We start from the raw sequence: 24,529 nt of genomic DNA on the forward strand, positions 1-24,529 counted from the left end.
TTGAATCCCACAGCTCTCTGGGTTATTTTGTATGATGCCATTATCCTAATATATTTTTTGATCTTTTTATTTCCTATTAGGGTTAGGATTTATATTTATTCCCAATTGAAAAATATAATCTCTAAGGTTAAAAAAAAGGCATCTGCTGCTGATTCCTTATTAAAAAAGGGAACAGAAAACAACTGTCCTTGAATATTGACTATGCAATAGAAAAGTGTGGAGATTTCCCAGGACTTCTGTGGTACCCAAGACTACTAATTTTGAACTGATTAGAAATTGAATTGCCAAATTTCCTGAGGGAAATTCACAATGAGTTCAGTTGATTTTAGGTAGAAGAAGTGGAACAGCAACTTGCCTCCCAAAATTGTAGGAAAGTAATAAATCTTGGTGGGAAATGAATTTTGAACTGCATGTTAACAATAGTGCTAATCTTACTACACATTTCAGAAGTAAAAAAAAATAACTAGAGTGGTTGGGCAACCATTCATGTTTATTGCTATGGAATAATCTGTATTAAGGGAGAAGCATTTTTTTCAACATCTTCCCCTGTCCAGTTCTTAGAAGACTAGCTTGGCCTGGGATGTGGAAGACGCTTCATCTACCACATCTTCAGTTTATTATTAACCAGAAGTTTCAGATGAACTAGATTGGGGTTCTAGTGAGATTTAGGAGGCTGTTTTTTTGTTCTGGTCTCTTCCTCTTGTCCCTGAGCTTTTATCTAGTTTTTGATGTCCTAAATTATTTTGCAACCTTTGTTCCATTTACCATTGTTCTGATTTCTTTCTCTATCCTTTAAAGGTTTAGGTGAATATATAATAGTTAATGTATTATAATAATACATATTAGTATTACATGGATACTAATAATAATACATATTAGTATTACATACGATGGAGTTATTTTACTAACGTGCCAAAAAGACTAATTTCACTAATTAATAGATATTTTATTTTTATTCTATGTGAATACTTCAGGCAGTGTTGCCAGAAACCAAAATAAAAAGAATAATAATATAAATATAATAGGAAAGTATCATCTTTCATATTTCTGCACCAAGAACTATTTTTAACATCTTGCTGTATTTTTTTTTCCAAACTGGCCCAAAGGTTTATGCTTATTCCATGCTGTTGTTTTAATGATTCTACTATTTATTGAAATTGTATTTCTCCTATTTTTTCCGCCCTAAAATTTCTGTGCCTGCTCTAGGGTACTTTAGGGAGAAGGAGAATTTTTCTAAAATAAAAGTATAATATTCTTTCAAAATGTAGGAAAAGAAATCCCATCAGACAGTCACTGGCTTTGTGGTTTCTTGCTTATTCAGCAATCAACTCTAGGTATCTAGGAGAGTGATTTTGAAATTTAGACTCTGGCTTTTTACAGTCAAGCAATCATAAGCAAAGGCAGGGCTTTTTTTCTCATAGAACGCCCAGAACAGAGTTCCGGCACCTTTTTTGGATGGAACTTTGTAGGGTAGGCAAGGCGGGTTGTATAACGTCTGTGAGTTCTGGCACCTTTTTTTTTTAAGAAAAAAAGCACTGAGCAAATCTAATACACTCTTGGATTGTATAAACAGAAGCATAGAATCAAGATCACACAAAATATTAGTACAACTTTATAAAGCCCTAGTAAGACCATACCTTGAATACTGCAGGCAATTTTGGTTACCATATCACAAAAAATATGTTGAGAGACTGGAAAAATCTAGAGAAGAGCAACTAAGATGATCAAAGGCCTGGAGACCAAAGCGTACAAAGAACGGCTGCGGAACTTGGGTTTGGCCAGTCTAAAAAAAGAAGAAATAGGAAAGACATAATAGCAGTATTCCAGTATCTGAGGGGCTGCCACAAGGCAGAGGGGGACAGGTTGTTCACCAGAGCATCAAAGGGAAGCTGATCAAGGAGAGAAGCAACCAAAAATTAAGAAGAAACTTCCTGACAGTGAGGACAATCAACCAATGGAACAGCTTACCCCCAGAAATCATGGGCGCTCCATCACTGGAAGTTTTTAAAAAGAGACTGGACAATTATCTGACTGAGATGGTATAGGGCCTCCTGATTGAGCAGGGGGCTGGACTTGAAGACCTCTAAGGTCCCTTCCACTTCTATTCTATTCTATTCTATTCTATAGGATATGATTGTTTGGGATTATGAGTTTAACATTCATTTTAAAGAGATGTTTGCAATTGCATTCTTGGTCTTCAACGGTTTTTAAATACTAGGGCAGTGCTTCTCAACCTCGGCAACTTTAAGATGTTTGGATTGGAGAATTGCTGACTGGGGGATTCTGAGAGTTAAAGTTCACACAACTTAAAGTTGTTGAGGTTTAGAGACATTATTCAATGGATATGTAGGGCTTTGAAAGAGTGTGCAGTGGTCTGGGGACAGTGAAGTGGCCCTCAAACGAACATTTGAAATGAAGGAGACTCCCTATTTCAAGCAACAGAGGGGAAAAGGTATGCTGTTTCATATTGATTGACAAAAGTGATTTCTTCATATACACATAGGTCATTCTTATCCAATTGACATTTTTGGTTGAAATGCATCAGCCCTGCCTCAGTTTTTGAAGAAATGGGGCATCTTATCTTAATCATGCAATAAGCATCAAGGAAAAAGCTTTACACATCCACAGGGAGACATAGATTTTTCTTTTCTTTTTTTTAATTTTAAATAGGAGTATTTGTCCAAGCTACATTTTGGAGGTAGTACTTTTTATTGCATTCAAACTGTCAAAAATCACTTTGTGTAGATTGGATGCTGATGCCAAAATGCAAGGGAATTGTGATTCTTGTCGCAGAACATGCCAGAAGAATTAATAATTTGCTTCTCATGATGAAACCCAATCTAGTCTAGGCATGAAACATTTGCAAAGCTGACAACTACTGTGCAATAATTGACACTTCCTTGTCTGGCAAAAAGGAGAAGGCGATTAAAGTGTGGGTGTTAAAATAATAAAAAATCATGTAAGATTGTCTGCTGCATTCACAAATCCCATATACTCAGAGTGATCTGTTTCTGTGTAAAGACAAATTGACCCATCATGCAAATCATAAGGCTCTGGGCCAGAAACTGTTCTGAGGAGGGAGGTTAGAATAAAACCAGGAACGCAGAACTTATATACTGTTTCTTCTTGTGTGCAAAGAGTATGACAATTTTTTAATCCCAAGGTATCTTATACACAAATTTTGCCATCTTTTTCTGCAAAAGCTTTCATCATGGTACATTGCTTTTTCTCAAAAATCAGCAAAGTTTCAAACAGGCAAATACCTGAAACAAAACAAGTGCTTGTATACAAAGAGAAGCCAACCTAGAATGCCAAAATATATTTTCTGTCTACTGACTGTAAAGCCAGCAAACAATCCTTTCAAACAGTTGAGAGAAACTGCTAAAACAAACGCCTGAAATTACTGCCCTGTGGATGAGGTCTTGCCAACTTGAAATTTGTCAGAGAAAAGCATCAGCAAAAGATCAGTGGCCCTTAGGGTCCCTACCAAAAACTGTGACAGTTTGACTTCAAGCAAACATATATTCTATAATTTATAGAACAGTACATGTACTATATTAGCTTTTATTTTTCATTCCATCCTAAAGCTTCCTAAATCATACAGACAGAATATTCTAAACAGATATATATATATAATTGTTTGTTGGTTTGTTTATTTATAACTTAAATGCATAAGAGCTGTGGTGGCACAGTGGTTAGACTGCAGTATTCCAGGCTAATTCCGCTGACTGCCGATTCAAGTCTCACCAGCTCAAGGTTGACTTAGCCTTCCATCCTTTCGAGATCAATAAAATGAGGAGCCAGATTGTTGGGGGCAATAGGCTGACTCTGTAAACTGCTTAAAGAGGGCTGTGGAGCCACTGTGAAGCAATATATAAGTCTAAGTGCTATTGCAATAAAGCCCCCCAACTCAGCACTGACTTTGAATGGTACATAGATGAAGAATAAGAGACAATGTCTACAAACAAAATAAAAAATAAACATTTCCCCAAAAGAATGTGGGGGGAAAAGAGAATCTAGAAGAAGAAGAAAAAACTTTTATAACCATATTTTATTATTTTTTATAATCACAAATCCTTAATATTTTATCAGCAACATGTTGTCTGGACTCCAATATTTAGCTTACTAATACATGTTAAACTCCTTTCTCTCTACCTCATTTTTCTAGCCATTGATAAAATGTATCCCATGTTCTAAATATTCTGAATCTTCTTTCTCCTTCATTTTCAATGTAAGTCTGTCCATTTCTGCACAGTCCAAAATTTTTCTGATTATCTCTTCCTCCACTGGTAATTCTTCATCTTTCCAATGTTGAGCAAATACAATTTTCGCTGCCATTAATACATGTAACATTAAATATACACATTCTTTTTCATAATTTCCTGCAATTATACCTAACAGAAATAATTCTGGCTTAAAATCTACATTTTCTCTAAATGTATTCTTGACCAAAATCTTTTAGCCTTAGAGCATGTCCACCAAAGATGATAATATGTGCCTGGTTTTTGTCTACATTTCCAACAATTGCTAGACATATTTTTAAACATTTTTGTTAACCTCACAAGTGGTAAGTGCCATCTGTACAACATTTTATATAGGTTTTCTTTCTAAGCCATTGCCTTTGTTATTTTAGAATTTCTTTCCCAAAGTCTTTGCCAGTTTTCTAGCTCTATGTTATGCCAAAGTTTTTTGCCCATGTTATCATTGTTTCTTTAACTTGTTCCTCTTCCATCTTTAAACTTAGAACGTACTTATAAGTTTCTTAATCAATCTTTCATCTGATGCCAATAGTATATGGTCAAATTCTGTCTCTTCTTTATAGAATCCAGATGTTTCAGCATCTTTTTCATATCTCATTTGAATTTGCAGGTGTGGCCACCATGATAGATCAATATCCTGTTCTACCAGTTCTTGTCCAGATTTTAGTTTTCCTTCAATATTCAAAATGTCTTTATAAGTCACAATTTGCTCATAGTTAATTAGGTTTGGGTAACAAACACTTCCATTGTTAAAAGCCATCCAGATATTTTCATGTAAATTTTCACTTTTATCTTTTCCCATTCTAGAAGAAGTGCATTTCTTATATAGTGGTTTTGAAAGTATCTATGTATTTTATTCTTCCCATACCATAGGAAGGCATGCCATCCAAGTAGTAGGTCATTCCCTTCTAGGTATAGTAATCTTTTATGTCTAAGTGTTATCCATTCTTTTATTCATGTTAGTGCAGATGCTTGATAGTATAGGGCCCAATCTGGCAGCCCAAATCTTCCATTTTCAATCTAATTCTGGCTTTTTTCCTTTGCCAAATAAATTTCAAGATCAATGTATTTAGTTCATCAAAAAAAGTTTTTCCAATTTTATAGGAATTGTTTGAAATAAGAAGAGTAATTTTGGTAAGATATTCATCTTCATTGTTGCTATTTTCTCTAACATTGAAAGTTGTAGGTTTTTCCATTTATCCAGGTCTAGTTTTATTTGTTTTAATAATTTTGCATAGTTGTCTTATTTTATTGTTGCACATCTTGCTGTTAAGTATATCCCCAGGTAATTAACTTTCTTAATTATTTGAAGATCTGTTTTTTATGACAATTGATTTTTTGGTTTATCTGTAAGGTTTTTGGTTATCACTTTGGTCTTTTCTCTATTTATTTTCAGTCCTGCCACTTCTCCAAATGCTTCTAACTTTTTCAGAAACTTAAGGCTTGTCACAAGCAGCTCTTCTAATATAAAAACCCAGTCATCCGTGAATGCTTGTAGTTTATATCTTTCATCTTTTATCTTCATTCTTTTAATGTCTGAGTCTTGCCTAATATTTCTATTTAATACTTCCAGTGTTAATATAAATAATAATGGGGATAGTGGACATCCTTGTCTTGTGACTTTTTTAATGTTAAAAATTTCTGTAAAATCTCCATTTACAATTATTTTACTTATTTATCTATGATAGATTGTTTTAATTGTATGTATAAAGTTTTCTCCAAAATCCATTTCATTTAGTTGTTGAATCATGAATTGCCAGTTTACATTATCCAAAGCCTTCTGTGCATCTAGGAATATTAGCACCATCTGCTTCCCTGGGTGCATTTCATATATTCCAAAGTGTCTAAAATCATTCTTAAATTGTTTTTTTTTAATCTGTCTCTTAGGTAAACATCTGTTTTGGTCTATGTGTATACATTCAATCAAAAATCTCTTTAATTTTCTGTTATTATTGAAGCAAAAATTTTATAGTCCACATTTAATAGACATATTGGTCTATAATTTTTTATCTATGTCCAGTATGAGTCTTTGGGTATTAAAGTAATATTGGATTCTGTCCAAGTGTTTGGTATTTTAGCCTCTAAAAGTACCTCGTTACATAGTTTTTTCATTAATAGGCATTTATAAAACTCTGTAGGTAATCCATCTGGATATGCGGTCTTATCATTTTTTTGCCTTTTTATGGCCTCCATTACCTCCATCATTGATATTTTTTCATTTAGCATATTTTGGATATTCTCTGAAATTTTTGGTAAGGCAGCTTTTTTATGTGTTGCTTTTTTTCTTGCAAAATTTCTTCTGTGTCATAAAGTGTCTCATAAAAGTCTTCGATTATTTTTTTGATTATGTCATTTTGGAATTGTAAATCACCTTTTGAATCTTGCAGTTTGTTTATCATTTTCTTTCTTTTTCAATTTGTATGCTAACCACCTACCCAATTTATTAGCGTTTTCAAAAAAGTTTTATTTTGCCCTTTTAATTTGTTGGGCCATTTTTTTCAGCCACCGCTAGGTTTAATTTGTGTTTTATTATTTCCATTTGCTTTTTAAGAGTTTTCTTTTGTGGGTCTCTTTGTAGCTCCAATTCCAATTTTATAAATTCCTCCTTTAACTTCATTTGTTGTTGCATTTTTTCTTTATTCTTTTTTGCCATGTAAGTTATAGCCAAACCTCTAAAGTATGCTTTAGCTGTATCCCACACATTTTGAGGCAATGTCTCTTCTTTTTTGTTTATTTTAAAGAAAAATTCCATTTCCTTTGTTGCTATTTGTATAAAGTCTTTCTCTTTCAGTAAAGATTGATTTAGAGACCATCTTAGTTTTTTCTTAGCTCCTCTCCAAATTATCTTTATCGCATTGTGGTCTGCCCATATATTGGTTTCTATCTCAATGTCTTGTATAATCATGCTTAATTCAGGGGATATCCATATCATATCAATTCTAGCCCATGATTTGTGCCTGTTTGAGTAAAACAATATTGTGATTTTTTGGGGGGGGTTTCTTTTCTCTCAATATATCTTGTATACAGATTTCTTCTACCATTTTAAAGAAAATCTTAGGTAGTGTATTCCTTCATTTTTTCCCTGTTTTGTTACTTCCGTAGTCCAGCTATCCATCTACTATTGCATTAAAGTCTCCCATTAAACAAATATTTTGATATTCCAATTCCACTATTTTTTGTGTAATTTTTGATAAAATTCTTCTTGTTTGTTATTAGGAGCGTATATTGCTACCATCAATATCTGTTTTTGATTTATCATTATTTCCACCATTAATTTTAATTCCCTCTTCATTTGCATAGATTTGTTTGGGGCTCATTGTCTCTTTGATATATAAAGCTATTCCTCTTTTCTTTTGTTGTGCTAGTGTGAAGTGAAGTTTTCCGATTTTCAGTTCCAACAGTTTGTAATGTTGTCCTTTAATATGTGTTTCTTGGAGACAAACTATACCCATTTTTAATTTTCATAGTCAATCCATTTATATTCATTGAAAGAATCCCATTTTCCTTTTCTGTCTTCTTCAATTATATTTAGGTTTTCTTCTCCTAGTTGTTCTTATCTATCTTTATTCTCTTGCTGTTGCCCCTTCTTCTTTGTTTGTGTTTTATGTTCATCTTCCCTTAGTTTGGCTGCTCCTTTTATTGCTATCTCTTCCTGTTTTTTTGCTTCTCTCTCTACATAAAATTCCAGACTTTCCCCTTCAAAAAAAGTTTTGTATCTCTCATAAAATTCCATTGCCTTCAGTGCAGTGTCCAATCTCTATCTGTGCCAATTAATTAAAATCCCTTCTGGAATCAGCCATCTAAAGTTCAATTAATTTCTGGTTAATAATTGGTATTCTCTTCTTGAATCTCTTATTCTCCTGGGGATCTGCTTCAGCACTATAATTTCCTTTTCTTTATAATGCAAAGGATCATCTCTCGCTCTTCTCAATATCCTATCTCTTATAGATCTTTTGACAAATCTAACATATAGTTCTCTAGGGACTTTATTTATCCTTGCATATCTTGAATTGACTTGAAATATCTGATCTATCTCTCCTTCCATTTCCTGTTTCTCCATTTCCAGTGCTTTAGCCAATAGCTCTGTCATTAAATCCATGAGATCATCTTCTTTGTCCTCCATTATGTTTTGAAATCTTAAAAAATAAGATGCCTTTTCCATTTCCAAAACTGCAATTGAATTTTCCAATTCTCTATTTGCCAGCATCAGCCTCTGATTTTCATCTTTTATTTCTTCCATCTTCTGATCAGTCTCTACTGACTTGTCTTCTATTTTCTGAATTCTTTGTTCATTCTTTGTGACCATCTGTCGGAAGCTTTCTAGTTGAGTGTTTATGTTATGAATTTATTGATTTATTTTATCAAAGTTGTCTTTTGTCTCCTCATGGTTCTTCCTTGTATCTTAATTGTGGGAGGAGATTGCCTCTTGAATTGCTTGTAATGTTGCTTGCATCTCCTTCTGAAAATTGTTAGATATTTCTTGTTGAAGCATTGATTCAATTGATATCTGATACACAGGGCTTACAAGGTGGAGGACAGGGCTGAGGGTATTAACTAAATTTGGAACACCCCCAAAACATTATCAACTCTAATATTTTCCCCAGATGTCTACCTTATACCAAGCCATTAATCTTGTATTCAATACTACAATTTATCATTTAAATTTGTCTTAAATAACTCTTATAGTTTGTGTCTATAATCTCTATAATCCAATAAACTTCCTGAAAAAGAAGGGAGAACAAAGAAGAAGAAAAAAATCATAATCAAATTCTGTTTGAGAGGCTCACTTCCAGAGCAGTTGTCCAAAATCCAAGATTATCAGCCAGTCAAAATTTATAATCCGCAAGGTCCTACTATTCCAAATTAATAGTCCATAGGGCCTTCTCCAAAGAAAATCACCAACAGTTAAGCTTCCACTGTCCTTAAGTAGTTCTGAGACTAAACATTTATAATCCAATAGGCTCCCCAGGCAACAAGAAGAAAAAGAAGGGGAAAAAAGAAGAAGAGGAAAAGGGAAAAGAAAAAGAAAAAATGGGGAGAGGGAAAAAAGTTTATAATCCACTTCTGTCTTCTGACTCCAGCTCTAACCAGTTGTCCCAAAATACAAAGTTGCCAATCTGCCAAAATTATAATCCAAAACGTCTTACTGTAGGTAGTTCCTTGCCATTCAGTCTGTCTTTAAATAGTTTATAAACTTACAGTTCAAACAATATTTGTAATCCAAGGAAGCCAGATGGCTTGAAAATAATTTGTATTTTTAGTTGTAATCCATCCTGCAGAAAAGACAGCCCAAAAAGTTTTTTTTCTCTTTTTCCAGCTGCAATCTACAAGGTTATGAAGTTCAGAAACATCAAAGGGTTTAGCCTGTTATCTATGTCTGGGCTTTTTTTTTTCCACGAGAAGTTGAAATTGATTGAAAAAAGTTGAACCTTTTTTTTTTTTTGCATGGCGGTGGAGGCCTAAAGCGAAAAGGTTTTATAAAACCCAGCTGAAGACCTAGGACTGGGGCAACGGTGCGCGTGCCCACAGAGAGGGCGCGGCGTGCCACAGGTGTGCCACAGGTTCGCCACCACAATTGTAGACAATTCAGTTGCAGAAATCTATATGACCACGAGATGGAAGTAAAGAAAAAGAAAAGTCTGTTTGCTCCCATCTTGTGATCATCTAGATTTTTGCAGTTATGATACACATTGGTAGTGTTTTCTACTTTGCACTTAGAAAAACCTCATGTCATAATGGAACATTGCTCAGGGAACCATTGGAGGAGAAGATTGCTCTCAAGACGCTGGAGGAATGCTAACAGTGCTGCAGGAAAAAAGAAAAAGAAGTGGACAAGGGAGAATTTATAGTTTCTGCTTTTCAGATAAAACTACCATCTCTAAATTTAATGTATATACTGCCTACTTTGGAAACTGTAAAAAAATGTTTTAGTTTTCTTGCTTTTTTTATTGAGAATTTTTAAAAGTTTTTACAAATAACAAAAAAAGAACAATAAAAAACAAAAAAAACAAAACAACCCTCACCCAATCCCTCCCAAACCAGCCCCTCCATCCCCCCCCCGAGCTTCCCAGAGCTGAATATAGGCTTAAATAAAATTTTAAGAAACCTAAACAAGTTTTAACAACTTATAAAATAGTTAATAATAAAATATAAGTAACATAAACATTAAAAAGAAAAAGTACTTAAAAAGGAAAAAAGAAAAGAAGAAAGAAAGAAAGAGGAGAAAAAATAGGAAAAAGAAAAAAAGGAAAAAAAGAGAAAACATTCCATAAAATATCAAAAATTATATACAAGTTATAAAAAAGCTAAATGATATTTTTTTATATCCAATTTATGTTGTATAAAATTTATCCATTTTTCCCATACAACAAAGAATTTCTCTTGCGATTGCTCCTTTAAAAAAGCCGAAATCTTTGCCATTTCCGCCAGATAAGAAACTTTAAAAAACCACTCTTGCAAGATAGGCAAAGATTCCTTCTTCCAATATTGCCCTACTAACAGCCTTGCGGCTGTAATCAAATTTAACATCAATATAACCTCCTTAGCATCACAATCAGTAACAATACCTAACAAAAATAATTGCGGAGTAAATTTTACCCTCCTTCTAAAAATTCTTTGAATATTCCACCATATCTTAATCCAAAAAGCTTTTATATTTTTGCACGACCACCATCCACATTTTTTGTGGATCAAGATGCCATCTATAAAACATTTTATAAAAATTCTCCCTTAAGTTCTGGGCTTGTGTAAATTTAACATTCCTCACCCAGATAATTTCCCAGGTATCCAGTGGGATTGGTTCACCAAAATTTTGTGCCCATTTAATCATACAATCTTTGATTAATTCAGATTCTGAATCCAATTCCACTAGAACCCTGTAGATCCACTTAATGTGAGTTTGTCTTTGATCCTTTACTTGTTTAAAAAGATTTTCATCTTCTCTAAGCCAGCCCATATTTCTTGCTTTTTGATGGATGTACTTAGTAGAAGACTATTAGTGACACAACAAAATGAATGGCAGAATAGAAGCATTAAAATTACTGGATGCATAAAGGATACAAATTAAATATAATTTGATTTTAGGACATGTTGCACAACCATCCTAAAGTATGAACAATGATGTCAGCTTTAAAATTCTAACTTTCAGTATCCCAGGGATATCAGATACTATGTAAAGAATGCTGAAAAGTACATCAAATATCAGTACAAACATTGTTCTTCTACTGATCATATAAATTAAGTTATTCATTATCATTATTAATGGTAATGTCACTGAAGATATAGGAATATTTTTTCTCTCATGAAGGACAATGAACTTATGTTATTTCATTTTAAAAAAATAAGCTCAACAGATGCCTATGGGAAAAAAACAATATTGTAAACTAATGAAGTTTCCTCTGATGAAATGTTTAGAAGTACTTTGGAGAGGAGAATGACAAAATTCATTTGCATAGTTTGTGCTACTGATTTTATTTAATTTAAGATGAATGATCTGTGAGGTTTAAGGCATTGTTAAGAGCTGTAGATATAAAGTGCCTTTTGATATTTCTTAATGCAAAGCAAGTGCTAAATAAAAGAACTGGAGCCAAAGAAATGAAGTCAAGCTTTACATTCTTTAGTATAAATCTGTGGAGAGATGTTGTGACTTGAATTAACTATGGAGCTCTGGATGAAGTATATCAACTGAGTCATTAAAAAAGGAACAAGTCATTTAGTTAATTTTGCTCTTGACTACACAAATCCAATTTTAAGATATAATTCACTCACAATCTACAGGAGTCACTTCTCTTTAGGTATAAAATAGGCATGTAAATGCTTCATTTTTTTTCTGCTAAAAGTGAAACTTATTTATCCTAGTAAATATATGAATGGAATGCTTAAAACACAATAACAATTTTGTGGATCAGATGCAGCATAATGGCATTTTCAATTATATTGTTATTGCAGTGGTGATGGTTTTTGTTACTATTATTAGCTATTAGTATATCTGGGGAAAAGTCCATGTTTTTTGCATACACAGATATATCAATATTCTTCCTGGGCATTGTGAAAAAAAATATTGAATGTTCACAACAAGACTGAAACATTACAATAACAACATTTTGGGTGTAATTTCAAAACATCTAGAGTACCACTTCAACACTATCAGCACTATCAGTTTGTGGACCCATCCCCATTTCTCAAATTTTAGATCAAGTACCAGATGAAAAAGTATGATCCCTACACATCTATACCGATGACAGCTAATAATAAAAAAATTACATTCTAGACCTCTAATATTATTTTATTATTTCTTTACAAAACAGCAACCGGTATTATATATTCCCTGTGCGTATCTTGCATAACAAGGTGCAACATATTTAGTCATAACTCATTCTGGATGCAGTAATATGTACATTTTTAAAGTGGTCTGACTATGACATATTAGAGATACAAAACCTCCTGTTGTACGCAGTAGAATGAGGCATTTCAAATAAAAAAGAGAAAGAGACAGAACAAGCAAATCAATTCCAAATCCCACTTTTTCACTGGAGTGAAAATGTAACTGCTCTAGTTTTGAAAAAAAAAAATTATCAGCTATTTGGCTGTCACAAGTCTCATAAATGTTTACCTAAAGGTGTGTTTTCTTTGTGCCTCAAAAGGTTCTACAGGAACTCATCCTTCACTACCTGTTTGTAAATTACATGATTCTCACTGAAGCTGGGATCTGACATTGAGCTAGAAAGAAGCAGTCAGTGTCTTCTCAGATCAATACATTTGCATGGCATGGTATAGAATAGGAGGAAGAAAAAGAGAAAGGATAAAAAAATTGAGTGAAATATGAGAAAAGCCCCTGTTATCTCTATTGCTGGCACTTATGGAAGAAAAGATTTGCTATCATTGTGGAAATCTGGAAGGATTGGGGACCTCAGGGCTATATCTCTCCCATTTTCCTTTACCCTATTATAAAGTTAGAATTATGTAACATCGCCTTCCCTCTATAAACCAAAATTTTCTTAATTAAAAATTGTTATTTTCATTTTAGGGTTTAGGTATTCAAATATTGTGTTATGTATGAAAGAAGAGAAGGAGGATATATAGGCAGTCCTCAATTTAGAACAGTTTGTTTAGTGACATTCAAAGTTATGGCACTGAAAAAAAAGTCACTTATGGCATTTTTCACATTTACAACCATTGCAGCATCCCCGTGATCTCATAATCAAAATTCAGATGCTTGGCAACTGACTCATATTTATGACAGTTGCAGTGTTCTGGGGTCATGTGATCACGTTTTGTGAATCAAATGGGAAAGTCAATGGAAAAGCCAGATTCACTTAGCAACCATTTTTACTAACTTAACAGCTACACTGATTCACTTAACAATTATGGCAAAAAAAGTTGTAAAATGGAGAAAAATACTTAAATGTTTCACTTACCAACAGAAATTTTCAGTTCAAATATGGTCGTGTGCATAGTTTCAGAATTTAGAAAGGCTGCAGTAAAGGAATAAAAGCATTGAAACAATGCTATTTTTGAACAAGCAGAGACCTTCACTATTACCTTAGTCTGGAATTACAAGTCATTTAAAAAAAAATATTTCTAGCCATCAAAAATAAATGTACAAGTGTGTTCTTCCACAGCTTTATATCCCCTCCCCCTCAAATCTTATCTGATCTGCATAAGATTCAAAAGTGATTCCTGTCTCCATTTCAAAAAGAATCTCATAGTGCTGGAATATAGTTTAGATTTTGTGAACTACTTTATTTTTCAGGCAAATAAAATGGTAAAACCTTAAAAATCATAATTATCTTAAATAAGGAAGACACCCTTGAGCTTGCATAAGAATCAGTGGAATCCTGTAAAAGTCTCAATATAGTTCTATTTTGATATTTAATGGTACAGATGAACAGGAAAAAAGCAATGTAAGATTTATATTGTGCATAATTGTTTATTTTCCTGTACTGCACATAGTTATAAGGGCACACTAACTTCTACTGCTATGTACTATGTACTAGTATTATTCACCTCTTCAGATAAAATTATAAATGTCATGAACTGGAAAAAAGGAAAGATTAATTGTATTTTTTCTCCTACTCTATGCCACAGAAAGTGAAATTATGTAAAGGACTTAGACTATACTTAAATTCAGAAGATTTATGTATGATCCATAGAGCATAAAAATTCATACAGACATAGTGACAAGAGTTTTGTTTATACATTTTTTCTGTAGGAAAGCATGGTCTTTTCACTTATCTCTAGGGGAATGATTAAGCTAATGGTCTACCTCATTTAGGAAAGAGACCATTACTAACTTACTTTTGAGTACTTTCACTATTATATTCATTTATGACTTAAGCAATGTGGTTTGACAAAGCATTTTATCTCAAGTAGCATCTCTCAGGAAATTAATGTGCTATTAGACCAAATGAACTAAATGAACATTTTAAAAGTTTTAACTGTGTGCCAGTTACTTTTAATTAAATAATAGAAAACGTGAGGAAATTACCCAGAAATGCCTGGAATACTTTAGAAGGAAAGATTTTACAGGCAGGAAGTTGGTAGTCTTACACAACTTCCAGTACTCCAAGATAATTATAATTCATAAATAATAGTTTTTACTAAGAGTCCTAAAGTATCAAGGATTTGTGTACCCATAATTTGCTTCAGTAGTTTTGATCAACATTGGGCTGGGGAGGAAAATGACCTTCCTCCAATCACCAGACAGGATGTAGTGATGCAAAGTGTAGTGGTTTCCCAAAATTCTGGTACTGTTCTAAATAACTCCAGCAGAATTTCAATATGCCAACAATCCATCCATAATTATTTCCTACAAACTGACTTTTTGTATTTCTGTCTGAAGCTTACTAATCTTAAGGCAATATCTCAGAAATGAATGGCATATTTATATCAGGTAATCCTCAACTTACAGCAGTTCATTTAGTGACCGTTCAGAGTTAGAATAGCACTGAAAAAAGTGAGTTATGACCATTTTTCACACTTACGACTATTGCAGCATCCCCAGGGTCACATGATCAGAACTGAGATGCTTGACAACTGACTCATATTTATGACAGTTTCAGTGTCCCAGGGTCATGTGATCATCTTTTGCAAGCAAAGTCAATAGGGAAGTCAGATTCACTTAACAACTGTGTTACTAACTTAATCACTACAGTGATTCACTTAACAAGTGTGGCAAGAAAGTTCATAAAATGGAGTAAAACTCAATTAACAACTGTCTTGCTTATCCACAGAAATTTTGGGCTCAATTGTGGTCATAAGTCAAGGACTATCTATAGTTGTGATTGAAAAGAACTTGCTTCTGTAGAGCCACTGTTCATTCTATAAACTGATTAATTTCAACTAATATTCCACAGCTTTTAGTGGTTACTATCAATTATACATGTGGATATATATTTGCACCTATGAGAAATTGTCACTTAATAATAGATTTGTAGACATAAAATATAGCATGTGAACTATTGTTCATTTTACACTGTTTTTCTAAAATTGCACTGGATATAAGAATTATTTTTGTTTCTATTGTATTGAAAATGAAAACAGATTTGGGTGATTTTTCTTGAAGCAAAATGAAGTGGATAGGAAATCTTAATTACGCTTCCAGGGTCAATGGCCGATTTTAAATATCAATAGTTATAAAATGCCTTAAAAAACTTTGAATATAATTTATAATGGATCAGTGGGAAGGTATGTGGTTGAAAAGATTGAAATTTTACACTATGTTACACTGTAGTACTTAATACTTGATTGCTTCAAAACTCATTGAATTTGGTATGTGATGCATTGTGATATGAAAATGTCCCAGTACTTGGTGTTTGTTTAGTACTTGATGTGCTGTGATAGGAAGAGGGGGACAAATGCAGAGAACAGACAGGAAGTCAGCCATGCTGGGAAGGTTGCTGTAAAAGGAGGGGGATAGCACAGAGGACAGGAAGTCAGCAATCCTTGTAAGATTCATAAGAAAAGGATCAGACAAAAAGTTCTTCCCACTGAAACAAAAGTAAGTCACGTAATTTGTTTGAGACTCATCCTTTTTAGTACTTGTGGCACCTCCCAGAACCAATTAACACTGAATACTGAGGTACCACTGTAGTCTTAAAGATATTTTTTACAAAATGATGTATTGTTGGTACACTGGAAAATCTATCTAGAATGTATAAAGGGTCTTCAAACCTATGGCAGAAATGTAATCAACAAGAAGGGACATTTTATCATACTTGAGCCAGAAAATTTGGACTGAATGATATATAACAGTACAGAAGATTTTAAAGACTGATATACAATTGAAAACAGAGAGTTTTCCTTTGGGCTTGACAGAAAATAAAATATAGAACTTTGTTTTTCATACAAACTGAGATTATTCTGTGCAAGGTAGAAAGAGCTGACTTTACCCATAATGGAGGAATGGATAGTGAACATGATGGACCTTGCTGAGATGGCTGAATTGATGGCTTTAATTAGAGATAGGACAGTATCTAAATGTAATGATGATTGGAATTTACTTATTGACTTTTTGTGGGAATTAGACAAAAATGATGTTATGATTATGGTTTTGAGGATTAGAATAAACATAAAAGTTTACAAAGAAAATTTAAATAATAAATGTTATCATTTTATGTACCTCTATTGGCCATGGAAGTAATATAATTCCTAGGATAAATTAATGGGAATTCCAAAGTGAGAATATCTAATGTCTCCATAATTCATAAAGTTCTAAAGAAAGAATTCTACTGTACAAATGCAAATGATGGATATTGAAAAGTTTAGTACAGGTGCTGCTGCTTCACCTCTTGACATTCTTGTATAGTAAATTCTATCATTCATGTTCTACTGAATGACAAAAAAAAAGGGTTCAGATGGAAGCCACTAGTAATCAGTTACTGATGTCTTTAATTAGGAATTTACACTTGCATTGCTGGTATATACAGTGCCATTTATAATGTATCAGTGTATCAGGAGAAAGTCTATCAGATGTATCTTTAGAAAACAAAAAATGTGTGGAAACTGTGAAGTCCACATATCTTCTGGGTGGAGTATATTAGGAAGACCAATTTACAGGATCGTTATGGAAGTAGCCAGTTAAAGTTGCTCCAAAATCTAGCAAAAAAGTAAATTTGCCAGTCCTTTGAGAGACCAGAATCCAGGTGGAAATGTTCCTCTTATTATGACACTGAGGCCATTGAGTCTCTCGCGTATGTAAACAATTAGATCTCTCTGTTTCCCATTTTTTCAACAAAAATTAGCAATACAACCCAAAATGAACTACAGTGAGATGCTTGGCAAGAAAAAGAGCAATTATTTTTGAAGATTTCTTACAAAAAAACCCTTCACTGGAAGTGTATTTTTCCCTCTTCATGCTCCACCATGTCCCTTTGCTTTGCTCTGCTTGGGAAAAGAACGAGGTCATGTGCCATTTACAAGCTTGTGAGACAGGAAGGAAGCATAGGCCAAGGTGACAAATGCATTGGCAGAAAACCGATTATGCTGCTGTCAGCGTTTAGTTAGCTAGCTGTCAGTAATTCTAGCCATGACTGCTCTTGTTCCTAGCACCCCAAGACAGAATGCTCTCACTCTATTAAGAACATGTGAAGTAAGGTAAGTTTCTCAGAGCTACATATGCCACTGGGCTGTGCAAATCCTTCAAAAGAAGTGTTTTTGAAAGCGTGAGAGTAAACATGTGCTCAGGCAGCTTCTAAAGCACCGGTGCAGGACTGGAAGATGTTGAGGCTTTAATGTTTCCAAAAAGAAGATCTGCAAAGCTTTAAGAACCAGATTAGCTGTCCCTGCAGATGCATAAGCCAACAAATATAACTTTACAAATGTTTGCAGGATTTGCCACTAAGAGATATCTAACCATATTCTAAAAAGAAAATGCAGAAATTTCTATTCTGAAAAAAAAGGTTGTTTCAATAACCTTCCCCCACCCCCAATTCTCTAGCTAAGTTAACTCTCAGTGATAACAGAAGGACCTGGTTTCATAGGTAGAGATAAAGTGACTCCCAACACAATCACCTGCTATCTACAAGGCCATTCAAAGCTTCAAGGGGGTGCTTTGCTTTGATGAAACTTCAGTGAAAGTATCCTTTCTAACCAGCAAAGTGGAAAAGAAATAGCTTTTAAGTGTGCCAAAAAGCCCTAATTTTGAATCGAGATAGCAGTGGAGATAAGTGAACCCTGACTCATTCCATCCTAACTCTACAAATTATCATGTGGATGGGTGTGCATATTGGTGATCTTTTGCCATATTATGAACATTAAAGTGGTATCATCACACTGATTTAACACAGATATATAAAATATAACAAATTAGGGACTGGGTGTTCTAGCTCAATTGGTTTATTTCAACTTGATTGTTTTCCAGAGTTAAAAAATAAACTTCCATCTATTCACATTTGCATTTCCATTTGCAGAGAGAGAGAAAAATAACAACTGCCATTTATACAGGCTAAGCTACGGAGACATTAAATATTTTGAAAAGAGGTTACTACATGCTATAGCATAACTTTATAGAATTATATCATATTGTATCCCTCTTTTCAAAACAATTCATTATGAGCTATCTGTTGGAATGTTAAGCTAAATCAAGTGGGTATTCTTTTCTCCCCCCCCCCCAAAAAAAATAGATTGCATTTTTGTTTAGTACTGTTACTTCCAAATTATTTCCCGCCTACAGAAGTATAACAAAGGTTCTTCTTACATTTCAATGTAACAGAACATGGTTGGGAAAGAGGAACAAAGTCTATTTGATATGCTTCTTTAATGGGAAAAACACCCTAAAATGTATGGTCAGACATGGTTTGCTATCATTCCTTTTAAAAGTCTTATATATATTATGTCTGTGTAACCCACATACGCCCAAGTCAGAGTGGGTACTATCAAAATATGGTAATGTATGTTGGGGTGGAAATTTCAGGAATTTCAAGGGCAAAATTGAGCTTAAGCTGTTCCCTCAAATATGGATGCTATACCCATCTGTCTTTTGCAGCATAGTCTTTAACAAGCTGCATAAATCCACGTACAGAGCTCGATGATGGAAGCTGCAAACCCCTATCTTAAGGAGCTAAGAGTGCATAGAAAAATGAAGCCAAATTTAATACAGATTTATTAAAATTAAAGGTGGAGAGAAGATTGATGTACTCACGGCAGATGTCCAACCAAAGATGAAATACAACCTTGTGGTACCAGACAAGAAAACATTAAGCTGGTGTGTTTTGCTGTACATTAGTTAATGTATCTGCAGAAGAACAAATCATCTTAAAGTGTATTGGTATAATTTAATAATACATTTTTATCTCATTTTCTATTTGCACTGTAAATTAGCCCAACAGTATGATTTCAGGGGTTTATCTGGGAGAATAGTAATTCCATTTTTTGAAAAATGGTGGATAGAAAACACACCAAGGCAGGCAGGGAATTGGTTTGCTTAAATCCAGGACATTGTTCCATTAATTAAGCAATATACTATGATTGCACTGGCACCTTTCCCAATGCACAAGTGAGTTTAATTTGCAGCATTGCTACATGGAAGGTGTGCCAATATGAACCTTGAATTTTAATGGAAAACATTTTGAATAATTTTCATCACAGAGCATGGAAATTAACGAGGTGCACATTCGCCAGACTGCTTCCAGTGCATGTCTCCGTGTGATGAGCTGAACAATTCAGAAAATGAATGACCCTCCAGTGGACATAAGAAAGTCCTAGTGAATTAGTGATTCCAGCACAAGACAGCATGCATGGATTTATTATGAACCTGAGGCTTTTCTCTTCACTGTCAAGCAATACCCAATACTCAAAAGAAAGCAGGAATTTAAAGTCCAGTGTGTTTGTTCAGCAGGTGTAGATTATCAGCTATTACACCGTATATCCATTGACTTTTTAGTTAGTTAATTCAGTACTGATGGATACAGCTCAAGATATTGAACTGACAGATGGGTAAACAGAGCGACAGTACTGAGACACAGTCAGTCTAGTCTACCTCACTCATAGCTTCATTTGAAATCTATCATTAGAATTACACGAGTCAAACTGATTTAAAAACATACCGATTATCTTCTGTTAGTAATGTATACTAAGAAGAGATGGAAATGTCTACTGTGGCTAATCAGGTATTCCCTTGAGAATATTCAGTACTCTATTCAGATATCTTCCAGCTAAAGAGCACATTGCCATCAAATCTCAACCAACCAACCAACCAACCAACCAACCAACCAACCAATCAATCAGAATAGAGCTGGAGGGGATCTTAGAGGTCTTCTAGTCCAATCCCCTACTCAAGCAGGGGACCCTATATCATTTCAGCAAGTGACTGTCCAGTTTTTTTCTTAAAAATCTCCAGTGACAAAACACCTACAACTTCTGAAGGCAAGCTGTTCCACTGCTTAATTGTCCTCACTGTTAAGAAGTTTCTCATTAATTCCAGGTTACTCCTCTCCTTGATCAGTTTCCAACTATTGTTTCTTGTCTTGCCTTCTGGTGCTCTGGAAAATAAACTGACCCCCCTCTTCTCCTGATATATCTTATCTCCAGCTTCATAGAATTTTGATACTACAGAACAAGGAGATTAATTTTTAAAACTCCAGAGAATGAAGTTGATCACATTGCAGATTTTTATTTTCCATATAGGACATGCTTGGTTTGGGATTAACATCCACTGTGAAGTCAACCAACTCTGGTTGCTTGGATAAGCCGTGATAAGCAAATTATAGCTTGAAAGGATGTGTGAAGATTCAGCAGTAGAAAAGAGAAAAGTAAAGTTAAACTGGTGTTAAATTGTCTAGGTTTGCTGCATGCTCAGCAAAACAGCATTGGGATAGAAGAAATACCTACATGCTGCCCCCCTCCCCCAGCCTTATCTCTACTATGGAGTTGAAAAGTTAGAATTCTTAGTTAGAACGTTGATCTTTATGTTTGAATAACGTTTCTTGTGACAGTAGACAAAAGGTGTAGAATTAAGACAATGGTTGGCATTCAGGATGCCTTTTGATACTATGATTTATTATGTGTCATCATGTTGGTATCCATTTTTAGTGATTGCGTAAATAGATTTTCTTCATAACAATCTGTTCTAACTTGGTCCATCAGATTTTACAATGGTGGCAGACAACCTGAATGTGTTTTACTGTAGGTTTGAGAGGAAACCACTGTCACCTATCTCCACCATCCCTATCTCAGATACACCAACAAAGCCATACCTCCTACAACTGACCCCATCCCCTTGGGTCCCCCATCTCTGGTGATCACAGAAATTGATGTGCAAGGTCTATTTCACAGACAAAAGCCTGGGAAAGCACCAGGCCCAGACAAGATAACTCCTTCTTGCTTGAAAGCTTGTGCTGATCAATTGGCTCCCATCTTCACCCGAATCTTTAATAAATCACTAGAGATGTGCTATGTTCCTTCTTGCTTCAAATGCTCTACTATCATCCCGGTGCCAAAGAAACCCTCCATCAAAGAACTGAATGACTACAGACCGGTTGCTCTGACATCCATAGTTATGAAACCTTTGAAAGGTTAGTGCTGGCCCACCTGAAAACCATCATAGATCTGCTGTTAGGCCCCTTGCAATTTGCCTACTGAGCAAATAGATCAGCAAATGATGCTGTTAATATGGCTCTGCACTTCATTCTACAACATCTTGAATCTATTTAAATAAAAATCTACTGTTATAGGGCACCCTGCTCAATTTTCACAATATAGTTCCTCTTATTTTCTAACGTTCAGTGAGACACTTAAAGGCTAAGAATCTCAAATTAGAATCCTTAAACATGTTATTTTTGAACACAATCTCATTTCCTCACTGATCCAAAGAAGATACAGTATATCATCCTTGAGAACACCACAAATTTATGAATTGCTATTCTAAGTACAGGAAAATCAAAGCAATAGGAACCCATCTGGTTAAAATATATATGTATCTTTGCATGTGTGTGTTGGTGTTTATGTGCAAGCATATATGGAGAAAAATATGAATATACATGTTTAGAAATATGAAAATGTTAAGTTATCAGCCTTGAATAAGCATGCTTTATCAGATCATTGTTAAATATGCTCAAGAAAAACACAATTGTAAAAGTGACAGTAATGGCCAAGAATGGACTTAAAGGTCCATGAGCTCAAAATGTCAAATATAATAGAAGTCGACATTAATTCAGGTTTTTGATTGCATCAGTTTCTTGATTTCTTGTAAATCCAGAACAACGGATTTAAGACATATGTTGGCATAGCACTCATTTTTCAGTGTAAATTGCTGGAAAAGATCAATAGCACTCATCATTTGTGTGAAAAACACTTCTTCCTTATGAAAAAGGAAAATCATCCACATGAAAAGCATTAATCTGGAGGCATAATGAACCACTAAAAAACACACCATTTGCAAAATGCAATTGCACTGAGAAATGTATCACAACATTGTAGTCTTTATATTAAAACTAGTTTTTTTTCTTTCCTTTTTTAACTTGCTTTTTGGCATAGCAGTGCCGTAATAAGTGGCTTTCAATTTATTGGCATACAGAATTTGTTTTCAAAGGTTCATATTTGAACACGACTCTTGTTAGAAAAGGGTCTATCCATATAAGTCTTTGAGTACAATTGGATTTAATCCCAAGTAAGTTGGGATAGTCTTAATATGGCAGTGTTTATTTTTATTTACTTCCAATTTCTAAATATGATCACATACTATAGTCTAATATATGTTGACCAAGGAAATTATATAGATAAAAGCTACTTTGAACTTACATAGCATTGTTTTAACCCAATTGATGATCAATCACAGTAAATAGCTTCATATCAAAAATTAGAAAGTACATCAAAGATTTGAGAGTAGATTTAGTATTTCTACTTAGAATGTCCAAAAGGGCAGGTGTGCATTCCTTCTGCTTTCACACATCTCAAAGACAGTAGGTTATTCCCCATGAAAGATAGGTGATAATTCCTCCTTCATATATGGATTACCCTTGATTCAAAACATACAGGTATCATGTCAAACTATTGTCATTTGTATAGCATTGTGCAATTCATTGTTTGGTTGTCCAAAAGAAATTTTGGAAACAGAAACTGCTCTAAAATACTGAGAAATATGTAGACCAAACAACAATCAAAGCCTGCAGGAAAACTGTTCATCACTCATGATCATCCTGACAATGATCTCTGGAAGACTGGGCACAAATGCAAAGTAAATACAGGCAACCACATTTTGCTATTCAATATTTGCCCTGAGTCTTCTTAGTCTGAGTCACTGACCTGTCATTCTAGGCAGCACATAAGACAACTATTCAGCTTCTCTTTCATTCTCACTGAAGAAGGAAAATGCTTTTGACTTGATGTCAGTGCCTACAAAATGCAGAAAAAGAGTGATGACATCAGCATGAAAGCTTTCTTTTACACTAACTGGGAGAGAGGGCATTTCTCTCTTGCTATCAAATTCACACTCCAACTGAAAGTGACCTGTATGAAAAAGAGAAAGTACTCTCCCCCCAGGTCTTAAAAGGACTTGGGAGCATGTGTAAAATCCAGTGGACAGGATATCTTCCTCTTTTTTTATTTAATAAAGGAATAACTCCTCCCAAGCTGAATGCATGAGGCATATTACTAGAAGCGCTTTCATGAAACTAAAATACTCTCATTCTCTTCTGTCCCATACTGAAAGCACTTGCTATACATCCTGCAGTTTAATACTCCACAGGCTACATATATCGGTTTTACAGAATTTATCTACTGGAAGAATCTGCTCAGCAGAACAGCAACAACAAAAACATACACAGAGCCTTTTTCCTTTTTTCTTTTAAATCCTTTTATGCTGAAGTTGAAAAACAGCTTGCCATGGAATAAGCATTTGTCAGGACTTTTGGTTTATCAGTGTGTTCCAAGAACAATAAATCTGAGCTTGGATTAAGAATGCAAACTCTTTCAACTAAATTCTTATTTGCAATATCATTGCTTGACTTCTCCTGGGTGATGTAATTTAGAGACTTAGCATAATGGATGTCATGCCATGACAACACATGTTCAGATATTGTTTCTTTTGAGCTATTGGGAAATTTCCTACAGTTAGATTGTGATCAAAGTACCTGTCATAAAGATATATAACCATCTCCTAACAGTATCATCTTACATTTTTTAACTTTGTCAACTCAGATAACGGTGCCAGAAAAATCATTCTAACACTCCAGCATTTCTCAAATTTAATAATTATTGTCTCTCAATCAAACACCAGAACAGAAAAGTCTCCAAAAGTTTTTAATATATGCATACTGAATTTCTGGTCAACATAT

General features: G+C 34.2%; 1 protein-coding gene across 7 annotated transcripts in view; it reads right to left on the bottom strand.

Moving 5' to 3' along the window:
• LRRC4C (leucine rich repeat containing 4C) overlaps positions 1-24,529 on the bottom strand; it is an 817,554-nt gene that overhangs the window by 330,995 nt on the left and 462,030 nt on the right. Inside the window, exons 5-6 of one of the 7 annotated variants that reach the window (XM_039343310.1) lie at positions 19,399-19,491; positions 13,676-13,732 (exon numbers count right to left, since the gene is read on the bottom strand). The exons of the other annotated variants lie outside the window; for them this stretch is intronic. The gene's annotated coding sequence lies outside the window, so the exon portion shown is untranslated. The remainder of the gene's footprint in view (positions 1-13,675; positions 13,733-19,398; positions 19,492-24,529) is intronic. 7 annotated transcript variants of the gene reach the window in all.

The sequence above is a fragment of the Crotalus tigris genome, unplaced genomic scaffold (assembly GCF_016545835.1).
Source record: "Crotalus tigris isolate CLP2741 ecotype Arizona unplaced genomic scaffold, ASM1654583v1 scf7180000017841.2860490, whole genome shotgun sequence".
Taxonomy (NCBI): domain Eukaryota; kingdom Metazoa; phylum Chordata; class Lepidosauria; order Squamata; family Viperidae; genus Crotalus; species Crotalus tigris.